Genomic DNA, 17,541 nt, shown 5'->3' with positions numbered 1-17,541 from the left:
ACTTAATTACTCCGCAGTCCCGCAAACTTTCCTCAGAATTCTCGGTAGTTTAAATTACCTAAAAATTTATAGGTATATTCTAAAATTTTATAATACTCCACTTTGGTGCTTTTTCTGGATGAGCCTCATTTGCTTACGCATACACACATAGAACTGAAGGAAAGACTTTCACATATCACCTCATCACCCCTCGCCGGACCCAGTTCGCGGAGTCAATAATGTTGTTTCCTCCTCCTCACCAACGCCCGCCTGAGTACAAAGAAAAAAAATACCTGGTTTGCTGCTTGAAGAGAAAAGTGCATCCTTCCGGCGCATATAGTATATTGCGCTGCCTTGTTGTTCCAGCATTCACGTCTTGCATTATTCATTATTAGCCTGATAAATGTCTTATCCTGACCCAGGTGTCTTAAAAAGCCGTTTTAACATGAAGGCAGGGCGCAGGAGACAAAAAAAAAACTGAGAAAGAAAAATGCTTCTCAAATTTGAAATACGCGAAGAACATAGTAACCCAACTAAAATCTCGCCGCCGCGGTGGTTCGGTGGGTATGGCGCTCGTCTGCTGACCCGAAAAACGCGGGTTCGATCCCGGCCGCAGTGGTCGAATTTCGATGGATGAAAAGTTCTGGAGGTACGTGTGCTGTACGATGTCAGTGCACGTTTAAGAACCCCAGGTGATCGATATTTCCGGAGCCCTTCACTACGGCATCCCTCATAGCTTTGGGACGTTGGATCCTCATAAACCAAATAAAATCTTTAATTTTTGAGCATTTACGGCTTTCGTCGTAAATTCGTATGCTTGCACCTGCAGATCGAAAATTCAAGTCGGTTGCGTCGAAACATCTCGCATAATAGAAATTTCACTTTTGGTATTTGCATACCGACGTCAGAAAGAGAAGAAACAAAGCATCGACAGGGTTTATTAGAAAACCTATCTACGATCAAAAGTTTTGTTGGCGCAGCACCCATTTGAACCGGTTTGAACCGGTTCGAACCGGAACTGAACCAGAAAGGTGTGAACCCGAAGCGGAACCGAAGCCGAAAAAAAATCCGGTTCGACGCACTGGAACTTTTGAGTGTCCTTTAGTGTCTCCTCGGTGGTACCTCGATCTAAGCCGAGGCCGCATGGGTGGCCACATGTCTCAAGGTCATGTTTGAATCGACACGTACGAGGTACTTCGTAAGTACTGTTTCTTAGAGTGCCTCCGCGACGACAGTCAAGTGCAGGTTCCCAAAGAAATGCACGGCCGAAGAAAGGTCCTTGTCCATGCTGTCGCTTTTCTGTAGAAGACAGTAGAGATTGAAGAAAGGAAAGACTGCAAATAAAAAAAAAATACAAGACAACGATGGCTACACGGGCTTGGGCACTCGACACACCCACCTCGTGCCTTGATTTTCTTGGTGCATTTTTTAAATTCAGTTTTTGACCTACGTTTAAAGCAAACGCGAATCACGTGCCCATCACCGCCTGTGACCGAGCTAACAGAGCATCCACGGCACAGCTAGCGCCGCGTCCCGTCGGCAAACGGCACTGTTCAGAGTGGGCGCGTTGTTTGAGCGCAGCCCGTCGCACATTTACCTGAAACGTAATCTGAATTGAGGTGCAGCGTCCGAAGTACGATGCTGCTCAATGTGTGGCTAAGTGTTGTCGCCAAAACCAAGCAGGAAGCGTCAGGCACTGCAGACAAGTTCGCGACGTGATAAGAGGGGTAGTGCGGGGAAGACGCAGACCTGCTCACCATGCACTCAGGCGCATTCATGGAACTGACCCGCGCACTCTCCCTCAATAAAGGAAAACAGCACGCCACTCCACATAAACCGCCTAACCAGTTACTGTAATTAGCGTTAAACATTGCAGAGGCGCCAAATGTTTTAATTAGAAAGTTGTGCCGGCTCAAAAAAAAAATTCTAATGCAAAGAGGGTAAGTCTGTATGACACCGGACTTTTGTGAGATACCTAGGAAGAGTTTGAAACTGATGAGCCCGCCAGTGTGTGCTCTCATAGAGATATCCCGCGTCTGCCCTACAGCAATTTTTTTCTGCGATTCTAACGTGTTAATTCTTCTACACAATATAAAAAATACGCCATGGAACGAAATAAAGACAGTGTCGGCGCACGGGAACTCACGGACCTTGCTTGCCATCTCGGGAAATAAATAAATAGCCGTGACTGGCCGACTCGCTGCTCGAGGTAATGTCGATGGTACTGCTGTCCTATGAGACATGACGAGGCCACTTTCTTGAATCCGGTGTCGATAAGCTTCCAACGAGGATAGCTGGAGTACCAGCAGTGCCCGATTCACAGTTGTTCGTACAGCCTTCATGCAAACTGCCTCGAAAAAAAAAAAAGATGTTCGTAACAGGTTGCTGCTTATGCGCCGCCGCTTATGCGCCGCCGCTTGTGCGCCAGTAAGCTGCGGCTCCAGCCGGTCAAGAATCCCTCCTGGACGAGCAACTGTGCACATTTGATTCCATTTTTTTTTTTCGTCCGAACAGGCCATGATTGTCATTTGTTGGGGTGCTTCCATGGACACCATACATATAGGTGCCGCATATTTTGCTGAAAAACCTAAGTGCCTGCTCAGCTGTCTACGAAGAGGTTCAACTCCTTCTGTAAGCAGCTAGTGTCCAAAATCGAACTCGGTTGTGGCTACGTGTCGCAAAAAAAGAAACAGACAATGCAAGTCTGCGCGTCACATTTAGTTGTTCCTTTCTCAAAGTGCGAGTGTTTTCGAGCTCACCTATGGCGGTGAAAGCTAACGAAAGGGTTTAAAATCGTATGGATAACGTTTGGAGACAGAAAAAGGGTAGCCTGGATAAGTGAGTAAACTCCACTTAGTGATAGCCTGACGGATTTTTTTTTATACGAAATGTGCTCGGGTGGCCTATGTAGCGCAGAGGACAACCGACGGCGTTAGAGTCAGGTGTAGAGATGGAGTAGTACATGTGTCGGGACAGGGTGGCACTGGCCGGCGCAGGACAGGGTTAATAGTTGGAGATCAATGGGAGAAGCATCTGTTTTGCCTTGAACGTGGCCCAACGGACGTGATGACAGTGGTGGTGGTGATTACTCTGCACTCATGATGCTAGTGTACACTGGCTTTGTTCAACTTCTTTTTTTCTCTCCCTCTCTTTTAGATCATCAGGCTTTGTCACGGTACACTATGACGTTGACGGAAGACCCCATTCACTACTGTGAAGGAATTGGTACCTCGCAAGAAATACTAATTTATTAAGGAAACATTGATCGAAGCTTGTCAAAATACTAAGATAACTCGCTTAAGAAAATAAATCAGATTAAAGGCCACATAAGTTTTTGTTGTTGTTGTTTTCTGCACCAGAAAGAACTGGTTGGTTTGAACAGATGCCGGGAGCCAGCAGCACGAGAGTCAACCAAGCGCCGTGGCTTCGAAGAAAATGACAAAGGAGCGATGTTTTCGTGTCGTTCAGACAAGGGGTACGTGAAACTGAGACTGCGTCTAGCTCGAAGCTCACAAGCTGCAGTCCCAGCGGAAAACCAAACGCATCTCAATGTGTCACAGTCAGAGTGTGCTACATCGATCGAAAAGGGTGAAAGAAGAAAACATTGGAACGCAAGACGACTGCGTTTCGGGATTTCTTTCTCGCAAGAGATTTACACTAGACTGACTCAACGTAGCTAACAGTCGGGGCTGTTTTTTTTTTTCTGCGGTGCTTTCTTTTATTTTGTGAGTCTGCGTCCCTTTCCTCCAAGTGCAGCCGGCTAAAAAATACGCCTGTCCCCTTATGTCATCTCAGTTTGCGCTGCTTCGACCTCCTGCTTTACACATTATTGCTAGACTTTTTGCTGTGCTTGTCCTGTTACTCCATGATGGAGTTAGTGCGCGTACGGCGAGCGTATAATTTCTTTTTTATAAGCAGCATTGTGTGGGAGCAAAGGTTAAAGAGTTCTATGCTCAGTTAAATATAATTCTGCTTATCATACTTGGCATAAAAAAAAAATGGAAGACGCTTAAGCTTCGCCTTTAGGAGTAGGACGCGACAGCGTGTTGCTGCGCTGCCAGGGAGTCCACGGAACGCCACCACCCGTTCAGCGCGACGCCTTGCCCGTTGGAAACAGCTTTGAACGCAACGTATTTTTGAGGACAGGAAACGGCTCAGTAATTCTCTCAAATCTCGATCGAAAACCGAACCCCGCCGTAAGGAAAAGGAGGTAGGTGGGAGTGAAAGAAGGGAGAGAGAGAGAGAGAGAGATTGGTGCCGTAATGAAGGAAACGAAAATTGGATTTGAGGAAAGGAAGTTGCAGTAACTGTCTCACACATCTCGGTGGACACCCGCAGCCCCGATTATAGGTCGCCGGTTGGATTGCCTGCTGCAAGCTCTGTAACTTAGCTAGTAAGTTTATGCTGCTTGAAACGCTGAATGGTATTACACCATCTGGAACATTCTGCGGCAAACGGTTGGCATGATACACTTTTTTTTCAACGCGCGTTGCCGGCAATTACAACTACGACGCCGGAGGCTTTTCGACCGAACGAGCTGTATACGCTGGTGCGTAGACTGTGTGTGGGATACTGAAAAGAGCGCCATAGAACTACACAGATAAGAGGTCGCGCTCATATGCTCAACCACAACATATCGCATTAACAGCTTTCGCTGAATATCGCGTTGACACATGGTGACCGTCATGTCATTTCTTACTTTTTTTTTTACTTTAACCCCAGAGTAAGAGATGTGCGGGTTGTGGCGCATCACACGCGACCCTGGAGTGCTAGCCTTTGGTCGCAAGGATGCAGATGAGCAGTGGAAGTAGAAATTAAAACATGGCCAGGGCACTCACGCGTGTTCAACACCATGGCGCAGGGGCGCGAGTGTGTGAAAGCAACCGGTTGAAGAAGCAGTGTGTCAAGTTTGTTCGGCTGTGTGCTTGCATCGCTTTCCCCCACATGTGCATGCTTAGAAACTTGCAGAGGCATCCGGCGAAGGCGGTAGCCGCATTTCCGTACTGACGAAAGCCTGCATGACAAGTTTTGCATACCACAGGATGTCCTGGCAGTCAATACACTAGATCAGTTAAAACCTTGTAGACTAATCCAAGCTACGACCCGAAAGACTTGTATTTATTAAAGCTTCTGGGATTTCTCGCTCAGGGCCAACGCCGCCGACGACGACACCGGCTTTTCTGCGACACGGGGCCCTTAACGCTACCGCGTTAAAAATAATCAATATGAACCGTCGCGAGGGAAGCATACCGTTGGCGTAAATTGCACAGCCAGTTCCTGTGTCGATACCCTGTCGCATTTTTAGCGGCAGCACACCGAGCTAAATGATATGTTGGCTTGTACGTGGAACGTTTAAGATCGCGGCGCGCAAGCGGGCATGTCACGTGGTATTTTTTTGTATTTTGTATTTTGCGAGCATTTCCAGTGAGCGGAAAAAAACTAAATAGATGGAAAGTTAGAAACTGTTCATTCGGACGTTTTGCGGACCGTTCTGCAACTTTCTCATTTTAATATTTCGCCTAAGTTGCTTGCGAAGTTCGTTAATTAATATTGACTAATTATGCCATTAAGCACAATACAAAAATAGTGTGACTTGCTCCATAATAGCCAGCGACATGCTGGCTAAAGTTAGCTGGGACGCCCTGTATATCAGCTGCACCGGTACTCACCTATGGCGCAGAAACGTAGAGGCTAACGAAAAGGGTTCAGTTTAAATTGAGGACAACGCAGCGAGCTATGCCGCCGCGGTGGCTCAGTGGCTATGGTGCTCGGCTGCTGTCCCGAAAGACGCGGGTTCGATCCCGGCCGCAGCGGTTGAATTTCGATGGAGGAGAAATTCGAGGCCCGTGTACTGTGCGATGTCAGTGCACGTTAAAGAACCCCAGGTGGTCGAAATTTCCGGAGCCCTCCACTACGGCGTCTATCATAGCCTTAGTCGCTTTGGGACGTTAAACCCCATAAACCAACCAACCAGCAGCGAGCTATGGAAAGTAAAATGATAGGTTAAGAGACAGGAAGAGGACAGAGTGGGTCAGGGAACAAACGCGGGTTAATGACATAGTCGAAATCAAGAAGAAATGAGCTCGTGCGGGCATGTAATGCGAAAGCAATGTAATTGATGGTCATTGAAGGTAACGAAACTAGATTCCAAGACAAGGTAAGCGTAACAGGTGGCGGTAGAAAGTTAGGTGGACAGATGAGATTAAGAAGTTTGCGGGGATAGGGTGGCCGCAGCTGGCACAGGACAGAGTTAATTGGAAAGATGTGGGAGAGGCATTATCGTTACAGCGCAAAAGACGAGGAGAAGAGTACACAGACACGGCGCTGAACTTACAACTCATGTTTTGCGCGGTAACGATAATTGCACACCAACACGCCCAAGCTTCCACCTTGTCTGCATGGGAGAGGCATTTGTCTTGCAGTGGGCGTAGTCAAGCTGATGATGATTATGACACTAAAATAACTTTATTTCACAGCCTTTCAGTTGGGCAGCATACTGATGAACGAACTGCCTACGTCATGATAAAATGTGTTTGGGTGTAAGAATGACTTATTCCTTGCGCTCATCCTTCTCGGGGCTTTTTCCCACCAGAAGCGCACGCACCAGCGTAGCGAAGAAGCGACGGTGAAATCAAATGCAAAGACGCAATGGGAGACGATCATGGCTTGGTTTATGGGGACACCGTAGTGAAGGGCTCCGGAAATTTCGGCCACCTGGGGTTCTCTAACGTGCACTGACATCGCACAGTACACGGGCCTCTAGAATTTCTCCTCCAAAGAAATTCTAGCCGCCGCGGCCGGGATCGAACCCGCGTCTTTTGGGTCAGCAGCCAAGCGCCATAGCCACTGAGCCACCGCGGCGGCTGGGAGACGATCATCGTAAAAGCGAAAATGAAAAAGCGAAGTGTAAAACCAATACTGCCAACGTCAGATTTGTCAGATGAAATTTGTGGAATGAGACAGGGCATTTGTCTTTCACTTTATTACTCAATCGTACGATCAACTTCCCGTTAAAAAATATATATATATTATTATTATTATAATTGCCTTCATAGCTGAATTTTGGCGGGAAATTTCACTACTTGAACTTGAAAGTGGTGAAAGAAATATGAACTGCTGCTTGTACGCTTCGCATTCGTCGGCATGCAGTGCGCTCATTTCTTGCTTGTTGCAAGCCTGCAGGAAATTTCGGCCTGTTATATATTGTTACCTGGCAACGAAATGGCTTCTGAGAAATGTTTTTCCTATAAAATATATATGCCATCTCGATATGTCACAAAGCTGAAAATGTAGTACGTTACTTTTAGGCGCATGATGTAATTACGAAATTAACAGTTTGCACCACGACGTAGCAGCATTTTGCAACTTCACCTGCTGCTTTGGAGAGTCCTGAAAGCAGGCTTCGTTTCTCAAGTTTTCTTTTAAAGAATGGATGCTTTGCTCGCGGTGTGATGTGCTAATGATTAATTTAACGCGAGATTGCGAACTTTACAACTTTTTTTTTTTTTTCAAAGCATGCGCGCAGTTGACTTCACAAAACAGAGCCAACGCCGTGATAATCCCCCCCTATGCTCAGGTCTTCATATGCTGCGCATTTAAATTTTGTTGCCATAAATTCAGCTTTCAGGCGTATCTTTTTACGTTTCTCAAAGCGTGGTTATCGAGCTGTCCATGGCCTCCGCTTGCGAGACTCGTGCCTCAATCACACAAACGTGCCTCCTCCACTTTAGCGTGAAACTGTGCGCCGACCCTCGGGGCCTTTCTTGGAGAGGTTTAAAACTTAGTGCCCGATGGAAGAACTGATTGTTCTTTTTGATATACGAGCATGTTGCACTTTAGAAACCCGATTACTTATGACGTGGCAGAAAGAATGACTGCACTTCTGCGCAAACCAGTGAAAGTTTGTGTAAGTTTGAAAGAAGAAATTATCTAGATTATTCCCAGGTGTCACACTGGGGTGATTACTGTTACAAGACGCTCTTGTAGATGGCGCCAGCTGTACCGGCAACGCACCCTCCGCTGTCGGAGAAGCAGCCAGCCACCCCCGCAGGCGATGCGCCGAGCCGCCGAGCGCACGGGCCCGACGGCCACCATCCTCCTCACCCTCTTATATACAAGTGGCAGACGACTCGGATTCCGCGGCGCCCCCACTTGAACAGCTACGCAGGAGACCCAGCCATGTATTCCACCTAATCAGACCTATGTAGCCCAGACCATAATAAACGTTCAATAATCCCCATCTAAAAGAAGTCCTCAGTTAATAGAGTCATCCTAGATTAGACAGGCACGAAACATGGAGTCAGAAGTGTAAAATTACCGCCAACGCCTCAACATGGAGAAGATTCCGCCACCTGCGAAATTCGAAACCATTGGCAACGCAGCGGAACAATGGAGAGCCTTCAAGCAGAGCTTCACGCTGTACCTCAAAGCAACCAACACAGCGAAAGCACCGTCCGACCGGCAAGTAGCACTTCTTTTGACCGTCGGAGGCTCCACGCTTCTTGACATTTATAACACTTTGGACTTCGGGAAACCAACAGGATCAAGACCACACCCAGAATTTGACTACACGCATGTGATAAGCCTTCTCGACGCGCATTTCTTACCGAAGCATAACGAACTGTACTCGCGATACGTCTTCCGCTCACGAATGCAGCAACAGGAAGAGCAGTTCGATGACTTTCTGACCGACCTGAAATTGAAAGCGCGCGACTGCGGGTTCGGGAACGAACGAGACAAATTGATCCGCGACCAGATCGTCTGTGGAATTTACGACGAGAGAGCGCGAGCGGACATTCTAAAGCTCGATGGCCCAACCCTCGAGAGAGTTGTCAAAGTGTGTCTTGCTCATGAGGCTACAAAACACCAAATGAAAGCATTTAAAGAGGGATCAGCTGCAAGCAACAGCAAAGTTCACACTGTGAAAAAGCAGAACCGTCGCAACTATGCCAGTAAAAGTCTAAAAGAAGAAAGGAAGCCTCCGTTGATGGCGAATCTTCCGAAATGCAAGTACTGCGGAAGGAGCCACGAACGCAAAAGAACAGCCTGCCCAGCTTGGAAACAAGTGTGCGTTAAGTGCAGAAAGCGAAACCACTTCGCAGCAGTGTGCAAAGGCAGCAGGGCAGTGGCTAGTCTGGAGGTCGATAGCGACGAAGGGGACATTTTGGCAGTTAAGAGCGAAAAGCCCAGCTCAGTCTACACGCTCTTGGAAGTGAACGGAAACAAAGTAAAGTTTCAAGTAGACAGTGGAGCGGCAGTTGACGTGATTACAGCCAAATACGTCCAGCCACAGCAGCTTAGAGCGAGCGCAACGACACTGCGGACATGGAACGGAAGCAAAGTTTACTCCAAAGGCAAAGCCCAGCTTGAGGTCACTGCCAAAAATGGAAAGAAGCATGTCTTGGAGTTCGTAGTTGTTGGAGATGAGCTCACACCTCTCATTGGAAGGAAGACAGCAGAAACCATGGGTCTCATAACAATCGATTATGATCTGGTAGCTACAGTTAACGCTCCAGAGGAAGACTTCACAAAGCGCATAGTGTAAAAATTCCCAGACGTCTTTGGAGAAGCATTAGGGACGCTGCCGGGAACAGTACATTTGGTAACAAAACAGGATGCAGTTCCGAAAGCGATAACAAGCTGCAGAGTGCCTGTCAGCATAAAACCACAGCTTGAAGAAACCTTGCAAAGCATGGAGAGAAGAGGAGTAATCAAAAGTGTCACCGAGCCAACCGAGTGGGTGAGCCGAATGGTAGTGGCGATGAAGAAAAATGGCGACATGAGAGTGTGCATTGACCCACAAGCGCTAAATGAAGCGCTAGAACGAGAGCGCCACACATTGCCCATTCTCGACGACGTCTTGCCAGAGCTTGCAAAAGCCAAGATCTTTTCAAAACTAGACTGATGTGTTCTCCAGTCGGAGTCTGAGGCAAAACTGTTTATTCAGAGAAAGCGTACAAGCGAGGCAGACAGTCGGGATAGAGAGAGAGAGTGCAGAGTTCAGTGTCCGCGTGTAGCTTCGTACATGCATATGGTACGTGCCAGGACCGAAGAGCCGCGGAGACGCGGGGATGAGGTGTTGAGCGAAATACGATGCTCAGGCCAGACAGAAAGTACTATACGGGAAGCGGCGCTTGGAGCGGCAGTAGTGTGATACACAATTGGAGCGGCAGCACCACGATACACAACACTCCTCCCCCCTTAGACGTAGTAGTCTCGGAGGTGAGAAGGAAACTTCCTCTCTCGGGCGGAGCGTCGAGGAACGGTGCCGGTCGCCGGAGGAATTCTGTCGGAGGTATCCGCGTTCTCTGAGTTGGAGCGGCTGTGCCCGGGTTCAGGTGAGTCGGCGTCTGGCTCGGTCGAAGTGCTAGCGGGTTGTTCGTCCTGGTCTTCTGACTCTGAATGCGGCTCAGGCAGTTCGAGTTCAGGTGCACGTTGAGGAAGATCGGGTAGGTTATAGTCCCTCTTTCTAAGATGGTCGACGTGCCTACGCCAGGACGTACCGTCCAGGAGTTCGACTTCATAGGACACAGGTCCTTTGCAGGAGCGGATGATCACGGGAAGCCACCGAGACCCATGTGGCGAAAAATTCCTGGCAAAGACTGAGTCACCAGGCTCAAACTTGCGGGTTGGTGTAGCGCGGAGCTTCCGCGACAACTGGTCGCGTCGCAAGTTGCCTTCCTGAGAATCAGGGTGCAAGTAGTCTAGGGCGGACTTTAGCTGACGTGAGAAAAGTAGCTCCGCCGGGCTTCTTCCTGTAGTCGTGCAGGGCAGCAAGTGCTGCTGGAACAGGAAACGACTGAGCTGAAGTTCGATGTCGCCCCCTTTCAGTCGTTTAAGAGCTTTCTTTGTTTCCTGAACGAAGCGTTCGGCCTGTCCGTTAGAAGACGGATGGTAGGGTGCGACTAAAGCTTGACGAACGTTGTTCCTGGCGAGGAACTGCCGGAATTCAGCTGATGCGAATGCAGAACCGTTGTCAGATACGACGACGTCGGGAAGTCCGTGTGTGGCGAACAGCCGTCTGAGTTCTCGGACAACAAGTGCAGCTGAAGTTGTCCTCACCACAACGACCTCTAGCCATTTTGAGAACGAGTCCACGACGATAAGAAATGTCTTGCCTTGGACTGGTCCAGCGAAGTCCACGTGCAGCCTAGACCACGGTCTCGTAGTCTGCTCCCAGGGATGGACTGCAGCGCGGGGTGGAGCATTCCTGGATTCTTGGCAGGTCTCACACGCACGGACGGTGTTCTCCACATCGCTGTCGAGTTTCGGCCACCAGACGTAACCTCGCGCGAGTCCCTTCATGCGAACGATTCCCGGGTGTGATGAGTGAAGTAGCTCAAGCACTTCCATGCGGAGTTGCGGTGGAATCACGACTCGGGAGCCCCACAGAATGCAATCACGATAAGCGGAGAGTTCGTCGCGGCGCACGAAGTAAGGTTGGAACTGGTCCTCTACCTTTGCTGGCCATCCGGTACGAATCCACTTGAGTACTCGCGACAACACACGGTCCTTCCTTGTCAGCTGAGAAATCTTGGATGCATCTGCAAAGGCTTCTGGGGGATTTTCGAGCAACAGGACATCTGTCATGATGGGACTTTCGGCATTTGTGGAGGGCAGCGGCAGGCGGCTGAGTGAATCAGCATTGCCCATTTGACGTCCCGGTCGGTAGATCAGCTCATAGTCGTACTGTGCGAGGAGTAAATTCCATCGAAGCATCCTCGGTGAAAGTACGCTAGGTATTGGACGACTGTGATGCAGCAGACCCAGCAACGGCTTGTGGTCAGTATAGACCTTGAAGTGTCTGCCATACAGATATTGGTGGAACTTCTTGACACCGGAAACGAGAGCCAGAGCTTCTCGGTCTGTCTGAGAGTAGTTCCTTTCGGTCGAGCTCAAAGTACGGGAACCGAATGCAATTGGAGATTCTTGTCCGGTCGAGCCTTCGTGACTAAGGACAAATCCTATGCCGTAGGCAGACGCGTCGCAGGCAAGCGTGAGCGGCTTGTGCACATCGTAGTGGACTAAGACATCGGATGTCTGTATAAGTTCCTTGGCGTGCTTGAAAACGTCGGCTTCTTCTTTGCGCCATCTCCACGTCTGATCCTTTGCTAGCAGACGGTATAGAGGCTCGAGGGCATGAGCTGCACCGTGCAAGAATCTGTTGTAGAAGTTGAGCAGTCCGAGAAAAGACTGAAGTTGCTGCTTGTTCCTTGGACTGGGAGCTTCTTTAAGGGCTTCGACCTTTTCTTCGGTCGGATGAATACCGGCAGCGTCAATGCGGTATCCAAGGAAGGTTACTTCCGGCATGCCGAAGGTGCATTTCTCTCGGCTCAGACGAATGTTGTCGTCACTTATGCGTTTCAGCACATCTCGCAGGTGTTTGTTGTGCTCGTAGGCATCTTGACCTCCCACTATAATATCGTCCAGGTACACGTGGACCCCAGGTAGTCCCGAGAGGAGCTCTTCCATGTAGCGCTGAAATATGGCTACGGCGGACGACACTCCGAACGGCAGGCGAGTAACTTTGAACAGTCCCCGGTGCGTATTGACTGTTAGCAGATCGGCTGTGTCACTGTCCACGGCAAGCTGCTGATAGGCTTGATTGAGGTCTAGTTGTGAGAATACAGTGCACCCCGCAAGGTTTGAAAAAAGAGTATCGATGGTTGGAAGAGGATATGTTTCCATCTTGATTGCTTGGTTAATGGTGCTTTTGTAATCACCACACAGCCTGATCTTGCCGTTCTTCTTAACGACGCAGACTACCGGTGTCGCCCATCGGGAGGATCGCACGGGCTGGTAGACGCCTTCCTGTACAAGAACGTCGATGGCTTCGTCTACCTTGGGCAGTAGACCCACCGGAACTTGACGTGCTTTCCTGAAGATGGGAGCGATTTCAGCCTTGAGCTCGATACGAACGGATGGTCCCTTGCTCTTCCCTAGTCCTTCAGCGAAGACTTCTGGGTATTCAGAGACGGCGTTCAGCAAGGTTAGCGGAACTTCGATTTGAGATGCGTGGTTTATTCCGCAGAGCGATATTCCCAACGCAGAAAACCAGTCTCTCCCCAACAGGCTGGTGCCATTTCCTCGGACAACGAGAAGTTGAAGTCGAGTGCTCTTCGTTCTGTATGAGACGGCAACTTCCAATGATCCCAGAATCTCCAAGCTTTTCCTTGTGTAGGAGCGCAGCTGTAGAGAGGATGGCCTTAGGTCTTGCCTTGAGAGCCGAAGTTTCTCCATGGTCCTCTCGCTGATGATGGTGCAGGCGGCCCCGGAGTCAACCTCCATGGTTAGAGGCCTACTGTTTATCAGGACGTCCACGCAGACTGCCGGAGAAGTGATGGTGTTGGCACCACTCGTAGACTTGCGGTCTTGAATTTCCCGATGAAAGCTGACCGATGCCGTAGAGTTTACGTCTTGAGCTGGATCAGCTGATTGCAAAATTTGATGGTTGCGTCCACGAGAGTACTTGTTTTTGCGAGAAAACTCCTTTCGGTGTTGACCAGGCTTGGAAGTTTTTTCTTTTGCTGCCTTCTTCGTGCAGGCCTTCTCCAGGTGACCTTTGTTGCCGCAGTAGCGACAGATGGCGGAATGATAGGAGCAAGTACGAACGTCATGCTCGCCGGTGCAACGCCAACATTGATGACTCAGAGGATGGTTGGCGGGCTTGACGTCCGAGCGCTTGGGGTTCCGTTGCAATTGATGCGTTTCTGAGGGGACCCTTGAGCGGCGAACCTCTTCTGTCTTGGCTGCTGCTTCTTCCGCAGCACGTGCCAGTAGAATGGCCTTCGACAGCTTGAGGTCCGGTTCAGCCAGGAGACGTCTTTGGATAGGCTCTTCACGCAGGCCACAGACTAGGCGGTCGCAAAGAAGTCGATCCAGCCAATCCCCGAACTCGCAGTGGCGAGCTAACAGTCGAAGAGCGGCGAGATATTCCGGCACCGATTCACCAGGTTGCTGGTCTCGCTTGTTGAAGCGGAATCGTTCCATGGTGACGGACGGTTTCCCGATGAAGTGGGTGTCGAGCACGGAAACGATTTCTGAGAAGGGAACCTCCGAAGGTGCCTTGGGTGCGCAGAGCGAGCGCAGCAGAGTATACGCTTCGACGCCGCATACGCTGCAGAGGAAAGCCCGTTTCTTCTCATCGGACTGGATGTCGTGGGCTTGAAAGTAGAACTCGAGGCGTTCTAAGTAGACTGGCCAGGAGGAAGGCTCGGCGGGCGAGAATTCTCCGATCGTGGCCGAAGGCAGAAGCGCTGCCATGTCGACGGATGTGCAGGGCTGGAGCGGATCCAGGAGCTTTGCCGGAGGCGGTCAGTATTGACTGCAATTGCGCGCTGGGGATCACGGCGATCCCATCCTCGTCGCCAGTGATGTGTTCTCCAGTCGGAGTCTGAGGCAAAACTGTTTATTCAGAGAAAGCGTACAAGCGAGGCAGACAGTCGGGATAGAGAGAGAGAGTGCAGAGTTCAGTGTCCGCGTGTAGCTTCGTACATGCATATGGTACGTGCCAGGACCGAAGAGCCGCGGAGACGCGGGGATGAGGTGTTGAGCGAAATACGATGCTCAGGCCAGACAGAAAGTACTATACGGGAAGCGGCGCTTGGAGCGGCAGTAGTGTGATACACAATTGGAGCGGCAGCACCACGATACACAACATAGACCTACGAGAAGGGTACTGGCAATGCTGCCTCGATGAAGAGTCAAGTCTAAAGACCACGTTTAAAACGCCCAACGGCCGATATCGATGGCTGCGCCTACCATTTGGGTTAGCGGTCAGCAGTGAAATATTTCAGAAGAGACTGCAAATGGCACTTGAAGGACTAAACGGAGTTCTGTGCATAGCAGACGACATCCTCGTCTATGGAGTTGGTGAAACTGAAAAGGATGCTCTTAAAGATCACGACAGAAAGCTCGAAAACCTAATGCAGAGATGCAGACAGACTGGAATACGTCTGAACAAGTACAAGACGCAACTTCGCATGAGCACAACAGTCTTCATGGGACACGTGCTGACAAAAGAAGGACTGAAAGTGGATCCAGAGAAAACAAAGGCAATTCAAGAAATGCCTCGACCAACTGATGTCCAAGGCGTACAGCGGTTTTGCGGAATGATCAATTACCTGTCCAGATTCCTGCCCGGAATTTCACGAGTGTTAGAACCATTGAGGAAGCTCACAGTGAAAGACACACCGTGGCACTGGGGAGAAGAACAAGAACAAGCGTTCCAGAAGGCAAAAGATGCAGTGACAAGAGCTCCTATTCTAGCATACTTCGACACGCGAAAGCCAGTTGAAATACAATGTGACGCCAGCGACCTCGGACTTGGAGCGGCTCTCATCCAAGAAGGAAAACCTGTATCTTTCGCCAGCAGAGCACTAACACCGACAGAAAGTCGCTATGCCCAGATCGAGAAGGAAATGCTAGCGATCGTATTTGCATTGCAGAAATTCCATCAGTACACCTTCGGAACAGCTACAACGATCATCAGTGATCACAAACCTCTTCAGTCCATCATGAAAAAAAGACTCGATCAAGTGCCAAGACGACTGCAAGGTATGATACTGCAAACGCAAAGGTATAACATCAACATCGAGCACAGACCAGGGAAAGAACTACTTCTAGCTGACACGATGTCGAGGGCATTCCTTCCCAACCGCGACAGTGAAAGTGAACTAGAAAGCATCAACGTTGTGAACTACCTGCCAGTGCGCAAGGAAACCCTGGAAAAAATCCGCAAAGCGACGGAGAAAGATGACTTCCTGCAAAAGCTAAAGTCAATCATATTGTCAGGATGGCCACAAGAAAAGCACCAAGTGCCGCGAGACATGCGCGTCTACTACCCATTCAGAGATGAACTCACAGTGGAGGAGGACCTCATCTACAAGGGATTACGACTGCTCATCCCATTGTCTCTGCGCCGTGAGATCAAAGAGAAACTTCACGCATCGCACATGGGAATTGAGAGCTGTCTTCGGCGTGCACGCGAGTGTGTATTCTGGCCCAGGATGAACACAGAACTGAAGGATTACATCGCAAGGTGCGAAGTGTGTCAGAAGCATGCGCATTCCCAACAACGAGAGACACTCATCCCTCATCCGGAACCGAGTTATCCGTGGGAACGAGTCGGATGCGACATCTTCGAGTATAAGGGGGAAAACTTTCTCGTTACAGTCGACTATCTCAGCAACTTTTGGGAAGTAGATTAGCTGAAGACGACAACTTCAACCCAAGTGATCCTCAAGCTGAAAGCTCACTTTGCTAGATACGGGATTCCAAGAATCCTAGTGAGCGACAACGGACCCCAGTTTGCGAGCGAGGAGTTTGAAAGGTTTGCTAAAAGCTGGAACTTCGAACACAAAACGTCAAGTCCAGGTTATCCACGTTCGAATGGAATGGCCGAATCAGCGGTAAAAACGGCAAAAATGCTATTGAAAAAAGCGGAAGAAAGCAAGTCAGAACCGCAATTGGCATTCCTAGATTTTCGAAATACACCCCTGCAAGGATTAAACGCCAGCCCGGCACAACTGCTCATGGGTCGCCGCACCAGAACGACACTGCCGACCACAGCAAAGCTGCTGGAACCCGAAACGATAAACGTGACCGGCAAGAGGCAGGCAAGAAAACAACGAACAATCTTTTATCATGACAAACATGCCAAGGACCTGCCAACACTGAAAGAAGGACAAGATGTGACTATCCGACCGATTAGAAGCGGACCATGGTCTAAAGGAACCGTGACAAAAAGAGTTGATGACAGATCGTATGAAGTCAACGTGGGAGACAGCGTTCGGAACCGCGTGTTTATAAGAAGCCCACCAAAGAGTGCAACCAGCAACAAGGAACAAGAAAAGAGAGAGCTTGAGTCCGAAGAAGGAAATGCTGAAACGGGAGACAACCAAACCAATAATACTGAACAGCAAGAAACCCAGCAGCGCCCTGATGTGACTCGCACGCCGGCACGACCTCAAAGAACAAGAATGCTCCCAAAGCGACTTCACGATTACCTGGTTGGATGACAGCAAGCTACAAAAAAGGGAGGATGTTACAAGACGCTCTTGTAGATGGCGCCAGCTGTACCGGCAACGCACCCTCCGCTGTCGGAGAAGCAGCCAGCCACCCCCGCAGGCGATGCGCCGAGCCGCCGAGCGCACGGGCCCGACGGCAACCGTCCTCCTCACCCTCTTATATACAAGTGGCAGACGACTCGGATTCCGCGGCGCCCCCACTTGAACAGCTACGCAGGAGACCCAGCCATGTATTCCACCTAATCAGACCTATGTAGCCCAGACTGTAATAAACGTTCAATAATCCCCATCTAAAAGAAGTCCTCAGTTAATAGAGTCATCCTAGATTAGACAGGCACGAAACAATTACAAGTCAGTGCCACTTCGGTGGCTGCAGTGTTCACCTGTTGAGCACTACCGGGCTCACGGGATTAGAGATGTGAAGGCCTGAAAAAAAACACTGCAATTTAGGAAAAAAAAGCGCTTTTTTTTTTCGTTTTTTTTTTCAGACGAGCAAAAATGGAAAGAAACATCGAAAATTTCACAATGAAATTTC

General features: G+C 49.5%; 1 long non-coding RNA gene across 1 annotated transcript in view; it reads left to right on the top strand.

Moving 5' to 3' along the window:
• The window catches only part of LOC149350334 (uncharacterized), a 183,446-nt gene extending 180,189 nt beyond the window's left edge, over positions 1-3,257 (top strand). The window contains exon 3 of the long non-coding RNA XR_016290329.1: positions 3,136-3,257. This is a non-coding gene — a long non-coding RNA (uncharacterized LOC149350334). The remainder of the gene's footprint in view (positions 1-3,135) is intronic.
• The last annotated feature ends 14,284 nt before the right edge of the window (positions 3,258-17,541 follow it).

This window comes from Amblyomma mixtum, chromosome 3, assembly GCF_055824585.1.
Source record: "Amblyomma mixtum isolate Tamu chromosome 3, ASM5582458v1, whole genome shotgun sequence".
Taxonomy (NCBI): domain Eukaryota; kingdom Metazoa; phylum Arthropoda; class Arachnida; order Ixodida; family Ixodidae; genus Amblyomma; species Amblyomma mixtum.
The sequence above is the reverse complement of the archived record's forward strand: the minus strand, read 5'-3'. Positions and strand labels throughout refer to the sequence as shown.